General features: G+C 37.7%; 1 protein-coding gene across 3 annotated transcripts in view; it reads left to right on the plus strand.

The window, feature by feature from the left end:
* The first annotated feature begins 420 nt into the window (after window positions 1–420).
* Window positions 421–18,326, plus strand: part of plagl2 (pleiomorphic adenoma gene-like 2) — a 50,834-nt gene continuing 32,928 nt past the window's right edge. For all 3 annotated transcript variants that reach the window (XM_044115751.1, XM_044115760.1, XM_044115744.1), the window contains exon 1: window positions 421–1,050. The gene's annotated coding sequence lies outside the window, so the exon portion shown is untranslated. The remainder of the gene's footprint in view (window positions 1,051–18,326) is intronic.

Below are 18,326 nucleotides of genomic sequence, written 5' to 3' on the forward strand. Positions count from 1 at the left end.
TTAGCACAAGTTAAATTATAAAAGGTGTCAAAATATGGGACAGTTTTTTGTTTATCTTTGCCAGTAGTTTTACTTTATTTTTTAAATCTGAAAAAGCAAATCAAACTTTTTAAAATACATGAATTTTAATGTATTACTCTGTGGATAAAACCCGGAAATCTGTAAACCAGGATTGGCTAAGTGACCAGGCTAAATGCTATTAGCAAAACTATCTAACAAGCACATATTTCTCTACATTTTATATGTTCAAGCTCTACAGGAATGTCCTCATTAACATTTGTGGTGTATTGCTAAATTTGTGACTATTAAAATAATTCTTTCTTCGAACAGCATCGCAAATAAGCTATTTATTACTGCAGCAATCACTATGTGGTAAATGAACGGTAGCCATTTTGAATTTTTCGCGTTGGGATTGGTGACTTTAAGGTTTCGATGCTTCAACATTAGGGCGTTACAGACCTTCTATTCCAACTTAGAATTTGAAATGTCTTCTGCTGAAAGCAACTGAGACCAATCAATCGTTAAAAAATTATATCAATAACTTTTAATATTAGAACAAAAAAAAGAAAGAAACAAAAGTATTGTTGCTTAGAAGAAGAGAAGGTGCAAGGTCTGTGGAAGAAGCTCAGCTGCAGGTGTTTTAAACTGGGTCACAAATTGCAGCGGGGAGGACTGGCAGCTGAAAACACCAGTAAATACATGCTGCTGTGACTGGTTCCAAAAAAAAAAAAAGTTTGTGAAAGTGGCCTGACGTCACACTCTCACAATGCTTACCGCCCCATAACTTCGCAGCAGCCTGCGAGGCAGAGCCAGGCATACTCTCGGGCCTCGGAGACAGAGCCGACCCAGTAGCGGATGATAAAAGTCTCGGACGCGCGGATCAAACGGGAGAAAACGGGAAGCGTGGGAGCGGCGGGACGAAGGAACCGCTGCGGCTGGACTGTACTCCGGACCGGAGGTGGAGAGTGGGTGGGAGGGGGGCAGAAATGGAAGCAGAAGCTCACCGGGACTCCATGTGAATTTGACTAATGCGGTGCTGGAAAGTTTTCGGTGAGTAAACTTGCTTCTTTTTTTCCTGCTCTCGCTTCTTCTTCTGTGAAGTAGCTGACCGTCTTCTCGCGTACACGTGCGGGCTTTGAGGCAACTTTCCGGACTGTAGGTGAACTTGTGGTGACTGACGTGCAGGAGGACCCTTGTGGACGGCCTGCATGATCCGATTCCCTAAACACTCGTTTCGCAGTTTTTTTTTCTCCCTTTGGCAGCCTAAAATCAGTCTGCTGAGTTTGATCAACTCTGACGCTGCTTGTGTTCTACGAAACTACGGTGCAGTTGCACGTTTCGTTGAGAGTTTTTATTTTTTCTTTATTTTTGGGGTGATTTCGGTGAGTCGGAACCAGTTTGGGAATAATTCTGAAGTGTGGCATGCCTGGCGCTGCAGAGGACAGGAGGAGGGGGGTGGGGGGGTCGGACTGAACGTCCTGTTGTTTGTGTTGCTCTAGTCCAGAGGAGAAAACTTGGCTGAAAGTTGCGCTCTGACTGAAGCGGCCCGCAACATGCATTCTCTGTTATTTTCACATTTAATATTTTTGTCATTGTCTCCCAAACGAACCGTTCGCTGTGGTTCTCGCCTCCTGATCGGATGTTTCGAAGAGAATCTTTCGCCTTGCAAAGAGAGTAAACAACAAGCAGGAGCCTTCTAAAAAAAAAAAAAAAAAAAAAAAAAAGAGGGGGTGGGGGGAGGAAGGGGTTGTTGGGTTCATAATGTGTGGACTCAGCTTGTGCACTTGTTACTGATAGCTGCTTTTGCCGCAGGGTTTGTTGCCACTTGAGTGTGAAAACGAGCAGAAAGAGTTGTAGTTTAAAGAAGTTGCTGTTCTGCGCTGCGCTGTTCCTCTCTGCGTGTTTGGACCCCCCTCCATTCTCCCCCACGCCCCTTAGTTTTGCTGATAGGGCTTTTCTGTAGTTCATTAGAAGATTACTGATTACTGTTTTCCTCATGGAGCAAACAGCATGAACTCGCTCTGAACTTTGGGTTATTTAAGGTGTTTTCATGACATCAGCTGCATTCACACATCCTGGGATTGTACAGGAAAACAGACCCGCCCCTCACACACCCAAACATGGATTGTTTTAACAACTCTGTTGCTTTTTTAAATTTCTCATTTGATTAGGTATGATTAAAGGGAAAAAAATCTATCTACAAAAACTTTAGATCAGCTTTTAAAGTGATGCTTGAATTCAACTTGAAAAGTCATACTTAATATTTCTGTTGCAAAACACAAACTGAATCTCTTAAATTGCTCATGAATTAAGATTTGGATAGTTATTGCCTTGTTGGAAAGTATTTTCTTTTCTGAAGCACAATAGTTTAAAAACAAATAGATAAAATGTGTACATGATATATGCATTATTTTTAATGTGAAAAAATGCAAAGATTTTTTTTTAAAACAAAAATATTCATTTAAAAGTTATTCACCTGATGGTGATTTATGTATTTATTCCATTTTTAAAAAAAATAAATAAAGAAATGAAGTACAACAATGAACATTTTATGGAAAGACACTTCAACTGTGTTAAAGTTTTTCACTTTTAGAGATTCTGCCATGGCAGGGCCAGACATCAGAATCGGACATATTTTCATTTAGTGATAGTTCGGCCAGACACTAGTGATCAGACTTTTTTTAATTTCCTCCAATTCATTAATTATATCAAAACAAAGAACTACTACCATCTTTAGCTCTAAACTCATTAATCAACAGTGTTTATTTTGATTTTCCTTTTTTTGAGTTGAATAAAATTGCAAAAAAACATACAAATGTACAGGCCTGTCGCGATAAGCAAGAAAGAAATTAATCGCACGATAAATTAAAAAGAGCTCAATCACTTCCATTTGCATGATTTATTGTCTTTTCTCTCTTTTTGCCAAAAAGTCTTCAGTCTTTTGACTTTTTTTTGAAGGACAGCTTTGTTTAAAGAAACTTCAGAGAATTCATTTTATTTCTCGTTTCTGTCGTTTTGTTTAAGTATATATATAGAGAGAACTGCCATATATATACATATTTGCACTTTCTGAACCACTTGAAAGGTTTGTTGCAGTCTGTTTTTTTACATGTTTGACCAAGATAGTCAACCTATGGTTTTTGTCAGTTTCAATTTCTTTGTTATTTATTTTACATTGGTTGTTCTACTCCTAATTGCGCTGACTGAACGAATTAAAGTTGTGTTCTTTTTACATGTTTGACCAAGTTTATCGTTCTATTGGTGTATGCATGTGTGCTGCACTGGTGCAGCGTTGTGAAAGAAGTTTGTAATTCAGTACATTTATGACTGTTTAAGAAAAAACTTACAAAAAAACGTTTAAGGTCAGTTCAGTAATGCTTTTCTGTATTGGATCGGTATCGGCCAAAACTTAACCTCTGATATTTATATCAGTATTGGAAATGCATCCCTTGTAAAAACTGGAGCCAGCAGGTTGGGAACCCATCAACTGATGGTATCAAACTGTATTGAATTACTTTGACAGATGATTGAGTAACAAGTTGCACGGTGGATGCAGTGGTTTCTGTATTTTATTTTTCCAAAATCAGCAGCATGATTCTTAAAGGAGTCTCTTATATGAGAAACATTTAGTGCCACCATTTAAGGCACATTTTCAGATAGGAATATAATTTAAAATCAAACTCATCCTCTCTTCCCCCTGCAGCTCCCAGCGGACCATCAAAGCCTCTGGCTACATAATAAGGAAATGGAAGTGAGTTTGTCGCGAGAGACAATGGCTTTCGGTGCAAGTTGAGACCCATGTGTTGACGTTTGCCCCTCTCTCACCACAACCACCCAACAGTTGGTGATGGATCTGCCCCGCAGGGATTTTGGAGACTTCTATTCTTAGAGCGTTTTGGAGCGTTGTGTGAGGTAGCACTTGTTGTTGCGGTGGTTTCCGAGGCGCCGACAGATGGATGTGGTTTTGTGTGTGTGTTTTAAAAGTTTAAGTGTGAATTTAATAGGTGAAAACTATCTCGACTGTCCCCTTGGAAGTCCTAATCTCCAGACGTGTCTTGCGGATCGGTTTGTTCTGAGGATTAAAAGGACAAAGCGGGCCTTCATCTCCTTCGATGTTTTCCGTGTCGTTATAAAATGCCGGATGATATAAAGTTTTTTTTCTGCTCTCCCAAATCTTGTATTCCTGCCTGCGTGGAGTCAGCTTCTTCTCGTTAACTTCTATGGCTTGTTGTACTTTACTTCCATGCCCCTGTGGTTGGGAGTCAGCGTGTTTCACGTTCGCCTCTGTCTTAGTATGCTCACACACACCACGTAGTCCTGTTAGGAAGATATGTGCATTTTTCTTTTCCCAGTATGCCCAGTATGCATGCGTGTGAGAGAGAGTGAAACTAAGAGAGCAGTTACAGAGTCTGGGGGAGGTCTTCTCCTCGTCAAATCCCCCCACAATTCCTTGCACCACTGCAGGCTGCAGCGGTGGCGGTGGTGGCGGTGGTGGCAGCGGCAGCGGCAGCGGCAGCAACGGTGGCGGTGGCTGCAACAGCAGGCTGATTTCCATGAGAAAAGACCATCAGTTGGGTTAATGGGAGGGACTGCTCTTCCAGGGAGCAAATGGTGGTTAATAACCAGGGAAGAATCGGAAAAGCTCTGATCCCTTTCTTTGTACTTCTTCACCTTATAGAGGGAATGGAATGGAAGGGGCTGGGGTGTGCAGGGGAAGGCAGGGTGAGGGAGCAAGGGACACTGGGTTCACGCCAGAATGGATGTTGCTCACTGAAGAAGCTCGGACTATTTGTTATTTTCTCCAGACAGCGGCAAGCTGAGAGCAGGAGAACTGCCATAGAATATGGGCCATTCCTGCACAAGTTACGCATGCAGGGTTTTTGTACTTTCTTTTTTGCATACTCCTATAGAGATGGGAGGGATTTGTGTATGAATGTTCAGTGCTGTTGGACAACGAGGCAGCAAGATTTATGTGTTTGTAGTAGGTCTGTAACAAAGTCTCGTCATACAGGATCTCACAATATTAAGTAGGAGATGGCCCTACTACACGTTTTTCAAATATGTTTGGCAGAATTTTGAGTTCACAGTTGGAACTATCAGTGTAACAGAGTGAAAAACAGGACACAAAAAATGTGTAAGTACTCCAAAAAGAGGCAGAAAGCATTCCCATAACAAGCAGTGGACGGATGTGTAAGGGTACGCTAAGCTACATAACCATCACAGCCCACTATGTCACTATCAACTGGGAAATGCCGTACACCAGAGAGAATTGTCTGAAAAGACGAAAACAAGACAGAAAATGAAATACCAGTTTGTTGAATTTTTTGGCAAAGTCTGTGAAAACGTCTGTTTGTGAAGCATGAATTTGATCTTTGACGGTTTCTTGAATGTAATATTAAAATCTCATCCAGCCTCAAACACCTCAAGCGAGCGTGAAAAGTCTCTTGTAAATCTGAGGAAGTTGTGTTGACCTTTTTCTATCAGCCTTTTCTAATGTGATACTTCAAAATGCACATAAGAAACATTGATGGAAACACAGTTCGCGCCTGGTCTTTTATCAAACCTTATGGTGCATAAGGGACTGCAGTTGCTGTGCACTGTTTGTCAGCTGGCTGAGGAAAGATTTCTAAAATATTCCCTTTAGTTCCATGAAAGATAAATCAGCTGTTTGGAAATATTTCCAGCTGCTAAAAACAGTCATGGTGTGGTAACTATTGATGCATTGCCCTTTATTAAGTTTCATGATTTTAAACTTATAGTTAGCAGAGATATCAGCATCTTGTCTGCCTATAACCAAACATGGGAAAACATATGTAACATTATTGTCATTATTATTATTATTATTGTCATTATTATTATTATTATTATTATTATTATTATTATTATTATTATTATTATTATTATTATTATTATTATTATTATTATTATTATTATTATTATTATTATTTTCTTTTAAGGTAAAGTTGCAATAATTATTGTTTTTCAGTTTTGAAGTTACAGTGAGATCGATGGTTTTCAGTCCTGTAGCACAGGACCACCTATCCTGTGTGTTTTATGTGTTTCTCTGCTTTACTGAACACACACCTAGCAACCGGCAGCATGCTGAGGAACCAATGCAATCATCTGAATCAGGTGTTCTGGAGAAGAGACACATGAAAAAAAGAAAAAGGAAAGCAAGCACTGAGGACCAGAAATGAGAACCACTGACATTATTGTAATTATTGCTTTTATTTGTATTTTTTTTGTGCAAACATTGTAAAATCAAAGTGATCTTACCCAAGATGATTGAGAGTCTCGTATGAACAACATCTGAAGCTCTCATGATAATATCTGGAGATTTTAATCATGTCATCCTGGATTCCACTCTGGTTGCTTTTCACCAGCTTGTCAATTGTCCCGCCACAAAAAAAACACAATATCTCCTCGGATTCCCAAGATCTGTTCTATGGAGCTCTGGGAACCATTACAAAGAATCTTCAACCTTAGCCTGCAAATTGGGAGCATGCCCACGCTCTGGAAGACATCCTGCATCATCCCTGTCCCTGAGAGGAGCCGGCCCAGTGAGCGGTGGCACTGACATCGCATCTGATGAAGACTCTGGAGTGGCTCTTCCTCAGAATGCAGGTAAAGGATGCTGAAGATCCCCTGCAGTTTGCCTACAGGGCAGAGGTTGGAGTGGAGGATGCCATCATCCACATCCTACATCGAGCCCACTCGCACCTGGACAAAGGAAGTGGCAAAGTCAGGATCCTCTTCTTGGATTTTTCAAGTGCCCTTAAGACGATCCAGCCCCCTGCACTTCTGGAGAAACTTACTAGAATGAAAGTAGACTCCTGCCTGGTCACCTGGATTTGCAGCTACCTTACCGGCAGACCACAGATCGTCAGGATGAATAATCACTTCTGACACTGTGGTCAACAACATTGGAGCCCCACAGGGGACGGTGCTGTCACCCATCCTCTTCACCCTGTACACCTTAGTCTTCTGCTATAACTCTGAAACATTTCATATTCAGAAGTATGCTGATGACACTGCCATCATGGGGTGCATCAGAGACAGCGAAGAGGAATACAGGAGCCTGGTGAGGGACTTTGTTGTCTCTCTGGCAGCAGTGGCAAGAGTTGAGAACATTATAGAAACTTGAGGCTATTATGGACAATGCCAGCTGCCCTCTGCATACTGTCATCAGCGGCCAAGAAAGCAGGTTCAGTGGGAGACTGCTTCTTCCAAAGTGCAGGACCAACAGACTGAGGAACTCCTTTGTCCCTCATGCAATGAAACTCTTCAACTCATCACTGGAGGTTGGAAGGAGGGCAAACAGGAGTACAATAGAAACAGAGGGACTATAGGATCGAGCTGTTAATGTAAATAAAATAAAATAAATCATTTAAGAATTGATGTATTGTTGGATGTGTTGGTGCTGTGTGACAGACTGAACTACAATTTTCCAGAAACGTCACTAAAGTTATTCATAGAAAATTGCCCATTTACTATTGTTTTGTAAAGTTGTTTTATTTTTTAGAGCAGATCTAAAATATTCAAAATAAAATGCAGATTGGAAAACTTTGAGCTAGGTGCAATGCTGCTTGATGTTCTATTGGCCAGTGTTTGCAAAGCAGCCATTACCCAGAGTGCCATTTATTTTCCTTGTTGCTGATTGGCTGTATGCTTCAAGAGTGGAGATAAATAAGAAAGTGAATGTCAGCTTTTGCAGTGGCACTAAAAACATTAAAAACGCTAAGAAGGTTTCCACTGTATAAATTAAAATGTTACAAAATACAGTTACAAAGAGGGTCTGAAGTATTTGTTGATTTTAACCATTGGCAGGTTCTTGCGGTGGCTAACCCCCGTGTATACCAGGGGTCCACTTTCAATTGGGTTTTAGATTTGATCAATTCTTTGTAGATTCTGTTTGTGTACCATACTTAAAAAAAAAAATAAAAACGGCATTAAAATTGTGCTCCATTTAGTTTATGTGGTTCCCATCTATTCTGGGATGGTGACCTGGTGCTTTTGTAACCCTGCTCTTCCATTTTTGTGGAAATGAAGATCAGTGAGCTGTTAAATGAGAGAATATGTTGTAAATGTTTCTCATCACAATAAAACAGTCTGTGGTAGTGGATTCCTGCAGAATATACAGTCAGTTGTTGAAAAGCTTTCATAGTTACTAGGGCTGAAACGATTATAATCTGACTAATTGTTATTAATCCTTTATTACAACAATCGTCAACTTACCTAGTAATCAAGTAATTGTTAACCTGAGTACTCAGTCTAAATAGGCCATCTACTGAGAAAAACAACACATTCGGAGCAGTAATTAAGCCAAGAACCGTGTTGATATGTTTCGGTCAAAACTCTTAAAGTTGCATCGTTTTAGCTCCACAGGTTCAGATTCACTAAAGGACTTCTGTTGTTGCATTTTAATTAATTAAATACTTATTTTATTAATTAAAAAACAAAACAAAATTATTTGTTCATTTGCATTGCTTATTATGCTTCTAATATTGTCTAAGAAAGGCTTAAGTGGTTAAATAAAAAATTTTTGAATGTGCCTTCTTTTGTTCAGATTAATCTTCAGAATAATCAATAAACTACTCAAATACTTGTTAGTCGCAGCCCAAAGACTTACATGTGAAACTGATCTATTCCACCAATCTGATCTTCTTGTTCTTAATCTTATTTATTAAAATCATAATTTATAATGAAGTCTTCAAAAGAATCTAAAAAGCAAATTAGTATTTTATTTTCCTCCGGCCAACTTGTTTTTTTTACATATGGGATTAAAGAGCTCCATATTATTTGTTTTGCACAAAATTGCAAATTTATATAAAAATTTGCAATTTTGGTAAAATGTTGGTAATGTTGGTGCAAAGTTGGTAAAATGAAATAACCAGAAATCCCTTATTCCCTTATTCATGATTCAGTATTCATGGATATTTCTGTGGAACATAACTCTTAAATTCTTTTATGGAAAACCTTGCCTATTTGTAGTTTTTCTTTTTTTCGTTTGCAGATCCAATCTAAAATATTCGAAAAGGAAGCATGTGAAGCTAAAATACCTCAGCGCTATGTTTCTTGACACACTGTCAGCTATATGTCAGTCCAGCCAATCCAGCAGAGCCTTTTATGTACCATAGATTTGAGCTTCTGCGCTAATGCTAACATGGTTTCCATTGTGTGTATTAATGCGTATTTAGGGTAAATTTAGTGTTTGAACTATTAAAACTGGCACTGTTTTAGATGGGGTCTCAAGTATTTATGGATTTTAGCTATTCATGGTCCCTGTAATGAGGGGGGTTCATTGTATATGGGCTCCTTCTGTTATGAAATACTGTCAGTAAATTACCTTTGCAAGTGTATTGTAGCTATTGGTGGACAGCTATGTTTCTTAACCCCCATGAATAGTGGGGGTCCGTTGAACATCAGGGTAAATAGAGCAGTATGTATTTCCAACATGAAGCTGTCAGCCGTGACAGATCTAGGACTGATGCTGATTGAAAACAGACATCTGAATGTGTGTGTAGCATACTCTCACAGCACTCCACACTGATATTTCCTGGGCTAATTAAACTATAAATAACTCCACAATTTGATAGTTATTACGCGGACATGTACGGTTCTTTATCGCAGGCACACATTTCCTGGGCTTTTTTCCTGGTGGCTTACGCAGCGTGCCAGGCAGAAATAGTAAGGAGAAGCTACACGCTGGAACCACACGCCGCCACTTTTCCCTGCGTATCGTTTTCTAGGAAGAATCAAATCAAAAATCAAAATCAAATCAAACTTTGTTTGTATAGCACATTTCAGCAGCAAGGCATTTCAAAGTGCTTTACATCAAATCAAACACAAAAAAACACAATGCAACAGAATCAACATCAAAAACACAACATAGTCAGATTCCGTCAATAAATTTGCAATTGATTACGTTTCAAATACAACTCTAAACAAGTGGGTTTTTAGTTGAGATTTAAAGGAAGTCAGTGTTTCAGCTGTTTTACAGTTTTCTGGAAGTTTGTTCCAGATTTTTGGTGCATAGATGCTGAATGCCGCTTCTCCTCGTTTGGTTCTGGTTCTGGGGATGCAGAGCAGAACCAGAACCAGAAGACCTGAGAGGTCTGGAAGGTTGATAAAACAACAGCAGATCTTTAATGTGTTGTGGTGCTAAACCAGAGCAGCTGTGGCTCTGCAGAACCTCCATCCATCCATGCATTAACCGATACCCACGGTTCACCCACGGGGAAACACCCCCTCTTTTTTCCATGCTTGGTTTCCTGTCACTCCATCCTTCCATTTATTTACCACTTCATTTCTCTTTTTCTTTTGCACCTATGTTTTTTCTTTACTCTGTCCAACTGTCCCCCTCTGTTTAGGCTTTCATCCATCCCTCTCTTCCAGTTTACAGCCCCCAGGCCACTTCCGCCAGGCTGTCTGCAGCTGATTTATTAATAGGCTTTTCTCTGCGCGGTAAACATGGCATTGGTTTAACAGGCCGACTCTCGACACTGACGGACTGGTACCTGACCTCACACACTCACTGACCTCAGGATACAGGAAGGTCTGTTGGTATTAAAGCAGACTGGGAGAAGGAGCGGGGGGGGGAAATCAGGAGCAGAAGTAATTTGCAGTAATTGGTCAAATCTTTGGCCGTGTATTTCACAATGGAGGCTAAGAAGCAGAGCATGCTTCCCCTAGTTGGTATAAACTGAGCAACAGATATACGTATTAATTTATTCCCAGACTGCTGTTAGTTTCATACAGTTGATGGAAATTGTGTGATGAGTTAAGTAGTGTGTTGTTCTCTCATATGAAGTAATTTGAATGTTTTTTAGTATTATATATTTACTGGTTTATTTGTTGTTTATGTTTTTAGTCATTCCAGCATATATATGTTTTTGATTGACAGCTTTAATGTTTTTGACCTCCACTGGTTGAAGGAGGGGAATTAAGTGCCATGCCCTCTAGCTAAATATTCATTGTTAGGTTTCTTGTTTTTTTTAGTGACTTGCTGTGCAATCGCTTGCCTCTTGGAATATAAATAAAAATCTACCTATCTATTCCCGTTTACAACCAATAAGATATGCCAAACTGCTTCAGATTTACTTTGACTTGGACGTTAAATATTCCTGGGTACGTCTGTTTGCTAAATCCTGACTTCCTTTAGTCAGAAGTAGGACATGTTTCCTCAAATTTTTCTTGACTTTAACTAAGGACTAAATAAAAATGTGTTCAAACAACAACCTCCCAACATCTATTTTCAGGGAGCAAACACACTGCCTGGTTTTTAGTGTTTTGGTCTGAGTGACGCATCAGGAAGAAAACTGCTCAGACGGCGTCCAGTTTACAGCTTTAAGCCGATGCCTTTAAATAACTCAGGTTTGTGGCGAAATGCGTTCCATGTGTTCGTGTCCGACATTTCCCACGTTATTTGTGTGCACTATTCAATTCAGGATGTAGTAATTGATTAAGCTTTTCCTTACCTTGATGATTTATCCCTGTGTGTTTCCCTCCATCTTAATAACACTCATATTACCGGTTTAAGCAAATTAATTCTAAGCAGGTTAATTTTAGATTTTGTGACATTTAATATTCACATCATAGGAATTATTTTTGTGTATAAACCATGTCTTTTCAATTGTTTTAATCTCCTGTGTAGCGTGAACTAGACCTTTTTATTGACTGTTAAGCTACAATTAAAAATACAAAAAAGGAGCTTTTAGTTTTTATGATGTATGTCAAAACAATAATAATAGAAGTGTCGTCTTCTCAAATATAATATCTGAAAAGCTATTAGGGAGAATAAGATATTGTGTCTTATACTACTCAATATCAGCTCATTATTAATGCACTAATCCATGGTAAAACAAAGGAAGCCTAATTATTTAAGAAGCAAAACACTTTGGTGCAACGCTGCTTGAATATTGGCGAGCAGCCAATCCAGAAACACCTTTTGTTTTCCTTGGTGCTGATTGGTTGTACCCTCAAGAACATAGACAAAGATGACCGTGGATGCTAGCTTCTGTGGTAGTGCTAAAATGATTTCCACTGCACTTATTAATGTATATTAAGGTATATTTTGTGTTTGAACTATTAAAATACAGAGTTGTTGGCAGCTTTCTGCCTTCAACTCTGTAGGCAGATCTCAAGTTTTTGGGGATTTTAGCTTCTCACAGACGGCCGTGACCCCTGACTGCAACAAATAGTGGCTCGCCAATTTAAAACTTCTTGTATTGATTGTACACTGATCTCAGGTTATTTCTATTGAGTGACTGAGAAAAAAAAGAAGCCATACCTTCCTTTGTTTATGGATTCAGTTTAACTTTTGAGTTTCCTAAATATGAATTTGTTACGTCTGCAGTGAAGTGCAAGAAATATTGTCCACATAAACACTGACAAGCTAACGTAATAAACCATTAAAGTAGTTTTAAATGGTTGTGGAATTTTTAGATTTATTTATTTATTTTTTTACAAATGTGCAAATGAGCTAAAATGAAATGCTAATATGTATTTGTCCTTTAAATGTAACTAATAAAGAAAACACTTAAACAGCATAAACTAAGGTTGGCTTGGATTTTAATAACTTGAACCATGTGCTTTTGGAGATATAAAATATTAAATTTAACCTTGTTATAGACTGATATTCCATCTTGAATTACTTGGATCAGCATCAGGGTCAAACAAATCTGGATTGGGACATCCTGAAAGTGTAACGCAGGATCAGATAATATGCTTAGCAGATGGTGTCAAAGCATTCTCAGATGTCTCATAGCAGAAAAGGGTAACATAATTTTTTTTTTTTAAATTTTGAAACAGAAGCACCTTACAGCACTAGTCGAATAACGTAACCTTGCAGGACAAACTTGGACGGTATTTCTGACAGTCAGCTTCCTAACAGAGAGCTGGAGCAAAAGCAGAGGAAGAAGCCATTAAATTTTAGTGCTGGTAAAATGGAGCATTGTCCTTGACTGAGGATGATTGCTCATCTTTCTTGTAGCCATGCATAAAATGCTCTTATTGCCAGTGAGTTCTGTTAACATAAATTTGAGAAGGTGCAAAAATAATCCCTTTTCTTCTTGATCGTTTAACAAACCATATTCCATTGCTGCAATTTTACGGGATCTTATTAAATCCAATTAGAGATCATAAGATTCTTGTTCTTGTCAGTCTCCTAGTGGATTAAAATGCAGGTCACATTAACATCTGTAGAGCTACTCCACTACTCATATCAATTTCTTTTGTTTCTAGAAATGCAAATAAAATGCTCCACCAAGTTATTGATAAGTATCTTATATTTAAAACCAAGGGTGCTGTAGGACAAGAGCAAATGATGTTCTCCTCAGAAATCTGACTAAGCTAATTATTTTCGTACAGCTTCTTCTGTTTGCTGTTGTAGTTGACCAGCAAACATTAGTGGTGGGCCTGCTTCGGCTAATTTGCTAATAACAGAGCTAACGTTTTGTCTTGCACTTTTGCAAGCTTGAAAGCAATTAGCGCACTTAGCTTCCACTAAATAATTTCTTCTGGTTAAATTCTAAAGTGCTACTTGACTGTTTTGTAAACTTTTAGTTGAAAAAAGTTAAACATATCTGTTGAAGTTCAGTTCTGTTTCCTCTTCTCACATTCTCTTCCTTTTTTATTTCAAACAAGAAACATTCAGAAAAAATAGAAATAAAGCAGACATAAACATGGTATCTAAAGGCATTACAGAACATGTAAATTCTAAAGGTATAATTATTGCCAATTATTTGTATTCTTTCAAGGACAAATCAAATTGGAACTGAAGTTAGTGAAGTTAGCATTAGCTTCTGCTTAACCCAGTATTTTCACAGTGCTTTAGTGGAACTAATGTTTACAATTAGTACTTTGGGGATAGCGCAACTAACTTATTTAATTTTTTATCTTGATTACGCAGCATTATATGTGATATTAATTGAAGGCAGGAGTGATTTAACGTTTGTCAGAGCCTCTGGTGAAGGTGTCAGACCAGCAGGGTTTAGATACTCTGTCAGGTTTCATTGCAACCGCAGCAGCAGAAGCATCATGTCTGAGCAGCTGTAGAGACAAAACCAGATTCTGCTGATGAGCCGACAGTAAAGACTGAACCTCTGAAAAGGTTTTGTTTTTTTTATTTAGCCGTTTGATCGTCTTTCTGAAGCTGTGTCGTGCACTGGATAAAAACTTCTGGAAGCATTTAGATCCATGTTTCACTTATTAGCGCTGTGGCTGCATGTGTTCATCTTATTTGTAATTGTTTATTTGTGTTTAAATTAGACAAGTCCATACATAATAAATACAGGTAATATGCACATACTATTATGTTTTAACAATTGAATAAGTTACATGGAAATTTTAACTGACAGGTTTGATTAAACTTATTATTTTTCCATTTACTGTCATGACTGAACTGAGGCCTATTGTTTATTTCAAGGCCAATCTCAGAATGAATTCTCATTCTGAGTATTCAGGCTTTTATTCTGTACATACATAAATATTAAGGACTTTGTTTTATTTATTTTGGCCATGCTAGCAATGACATATTTAAAATAAACTTCTTAAAAGTTACTGTTTAAATTTTTACTGGCACGCAACAAATGTGAAAGCTTAATGTAAAATTAAAGCATAAAATAAATTAAATTGATTTGGGTTTTGTTTTGTTTTTTGTAAAAAAATGTTCAGATAAATTAACGGGTTAATCAAAGAATGAGTTGCTGCATGTCTCTTCCAGATTGGGCTCCGATTGTCAATCAGAGATAAATTCTCAAGTCTGAGTTAAACCTTTCAATGTCACTGTTTTTGTTTTTTTACTTAATAATAGATAGATATTTTTCATTTTACATTTTACTTGTTGGAATGACAGAATTTTCTGGGCACTTATAATTGAATTTGCAGCGAGTGTTACAAGCAGTGGAACCGGCCTGCAGTAGGCCACCTTGAGGTTTTGGGCCTTTTTGTTCTGAAACAAATTCTCACGTCGCCTCAAGACGGTTGTCAGCAAAGAATGAGCTGACAGTTAACTGATTGTAAACAATAATTATTGTTGTAAGGAATTGTGGGAATTTTTCAGTTGATTCAACAATCTCCAAAAGTCTGTAGTATTGTCGTATCAATAATGATATTAAATGTAATATCAGCAAAACAAAAGAATAAGATGATAAGGAATTTCTGCAAAAAGCAAATCTTGTATCAAATGTAAAAAGTCTTATCAAATACTTTTCAATTTTTAACTATATTTTAAATTGTTCTTTACATGTTCCGTGTGTTCGATATGTGTTTACTAATGTAGTTATTATGATTCATGTAAAGCTATTTAATTGTTTTTTATCCATTTAACTGGATTTTGAGTCATAATTTAAAGATTTGACAGAGCGTCAACTGAAGGGATTGTTTATTGGTTTGGATCATTTTTTCACAAAAACTAATAAACTATTCTTTGTATTTAGCATCTTATTTTACCTTTCAATAATTAGAACATTTTACTCCAGTTTTTTAAAGGAGGTATGTTAAATGCTTTTGCTTTTGGGGAACAATGAGGAACCTTTATGTACTTGACAGGAAACTTTTACAATGTTTTGAATTTTAAGCATTATAGTCAGAAAATAAACAGCATAAACATGAATTAAGAATAAATATTAATGATCAGTTTTTGCTGAAATTTGAACTTTAGTTGTTCCCACGGGAAAGCCAATAATATTGCATTCATTCTTTTGCAGAGATCTTCCTCTGAAGACATTGAATAACTAATATTAATATAATATAATATTAACTAAGATTATTTGTTCATTAGTTAGTTTTCATGCTTCTTTTGCTTCCTGAGTGATTTTAGTTTTTTGTTGTTTCATTTTCAATATTTTTAAAAACAAATATTAAATATTACAGAAAGCCACCCAGTTTGAAACCGTTCCCTTACGGCTCACTTTATAGAAAACATTTTAATATTGCTTTGAAATCGAAAACATAAACCTACAGTGTGATGGAAAATAATTCATTATTGCAATTTTATTTTGAGCATATTGCAGACATCTGAAGATATTGTCAGGTAGACGTGTTTAAAGAATGAAAGTTTGCTTCCAGAAGATCTGCATGTTGCTCAAAGCAAACATTGACAGATTGAGTCTTTCCCCTTTTCTGAAGCCTCCATTTATTGTTGATTTTTTTTTTTTTTGGAGCATTTTCTTTTGACTTTTTTTTTTCTGAGGACAGTGAGAACTGTCCAAAATATGCAGCAGCAGGCTTGTGTTCATGATTATCAGCATTCCTGCTCACATGCGAAGCTTTTGTCGGGAACCCCAGAGGAAGTGTTGCGGTGCTCCGGCATCGTGCGCTGCGGCGGAGGAATGCACCACTGGCGGAAAGACAGAAAGCTGAATCAGTGCCGTTACGGCACGTGACTAAACGCGGAGCTATGTGTGTTCTCCCGGCGCTGTGATATCTGGAACATGGACTCAGTGCGTTCAGTGCGAGTCTGGAGTTCTTATGATTCACCGGATGGGGTAAAACTCGATCTGTGCGGTTCGTAAGAAACTGACCCTGACTCACACACTTTCTCCTCTGGCTCTGTCTTCCTTCCTCTGTTTCACACACACACGCTCACGCCTCCCCCCCCACACACACACACACATTTAGCAGGAGTTTTGAAAAATCTCAAATGGGTAAAAAGGTGACTGCAGAGAAACCCCCCCAGAGTTCAGCGTCAGTCATGACTCATCCGCTGGCTCTCAGAGATCTCTGCTCTCTAAATAAGACCAAAGTTGGAAAGGATGTTCTAAAGAAAACCATGACATTCACGGCTACATCCCAGCATGCTTCAGGATTGCTAAATATTCCTGCATGCATGGTTGCTTCATTGTTATGGTTAGGCTTTAGCATTGCACCAACTGGTTACCATCCGCGGCTTAAGAAATAATGAAATGCTTAAACCACTGCGACCACGGTAACTGTAAACCGCAACCATGGAGAGCTCAAAATAAGCACAAGTTGAATTGCAGGAAAATCAGAGGTTTTGGACATAAAACTGTTTCAGAGCAGAAAGAAAAAAATGGTAATACAGAAAGAACCAACATCTGGAAGGCAAACATAAGGGCTTTAATTGGGCAATAGACGCAAGAGAAATGTTTATTACATAATTTTGGCATTTTACTGAGTGCTTGATGATGAAACTGTTGGGGTTGATGGGATTAATTATGATTGTGTCTGATATGATCAGAATTTCAGATGGGATTATTATTATTAGGAGTTCAGGGACTTTTAAGACAAAAAGAAAAACTATGTATCGCTTAAATCGGAATTGGCAGGTCAGGATTTTTAAACATTGGTCATTGGCCAGAAAACTCCAGTCGGTCCATCAGTATCACTCACTGCTTGGTCACACTTCACTTTCATTGATATTTACAATCATTATTGACTCCAGGGAAAAATAATTATTGATCAGCAGAGAAGCTTGGTGATCGGCCAGGCAACTGTGATCTGATCACGTATAGTTTACAAGCATTCAATGAAATCCTTGACAATAATATAGATATTAATTCCAACAAAAACAAAAGTTTCAGATAAAATAAAGCTTAGCATAATTTCTTCGTCTTCTGATGCTGTATATTATTATAAGACTCTCAGATTGTGAATGAAGTCTAAAAATAGGTTTACCCTTAAACTTTGTTCCACTAATTTAAAAAGTGGAACAAACTTAATCCAATACTGGATTAAGTTTGTGGACTTGCACTTTACTTGAACGGAGAACTGGGAGATTTAATGTTCTTCAGATTATACAGTATTTTTTCCATGCTTTTTTTGTTTTCAGATTAAATATATATAAACTTCTTGTTTTGTTTTGATTTTTTTCCCTTCATTTTCAGTATTTTGCTTACCGTTACCGTTGGTGATGGCTTTGTTTCGCATTTTTATTCGGTCTCGCTCAAGAGTTTTTCTTCATTTCCATCATTGGAGTTTCAACTGTTTAGATTAGTTTTTAGGAAAAGAACCTTGTGTTTGACGTAATCAAGCATTAAAAAAAACAAAAAACTTTTAAACATTAATAAAGTGTCATAAATTCCACCGGGTTCAAGTCACCTTGAATTTACAGGATTATTGTTTTAAAAGGGCCCTGTGGTGACATTTATGGTTTTTATGACGCTACAAAACATTTGAATGTGGTACAAATTGCTGCCACTGTTTGGGGCCAAGAAGTCTGTGTATTTTTTGTAGCAAAGCTGTTGAGACTTAAGAATGACTAAAGGTCAAGTGGGCTGTTTGATAAATTGGAAATGAAATCTAGTCTTTTCCTTTTTTAAAGAATGGCTATGCATAGCATCAACTCAAGCACCGCATGGTGATTG

The sequence above is a fragment of the Gambusia affinis genome, linkage group LG01 (assembly GCF_019740435.1).
Source record: "Gambusia affinis linkage group LG01, SWU_Gaff_1.0, whole genome shotgun sequence".
Lineage (NCBI taxonomy): Eukaryota > Metazoa > Chordata > Actinopteri > Cyprinodontiformes > Poeciliidae > Gambusia > Gambusia affinis.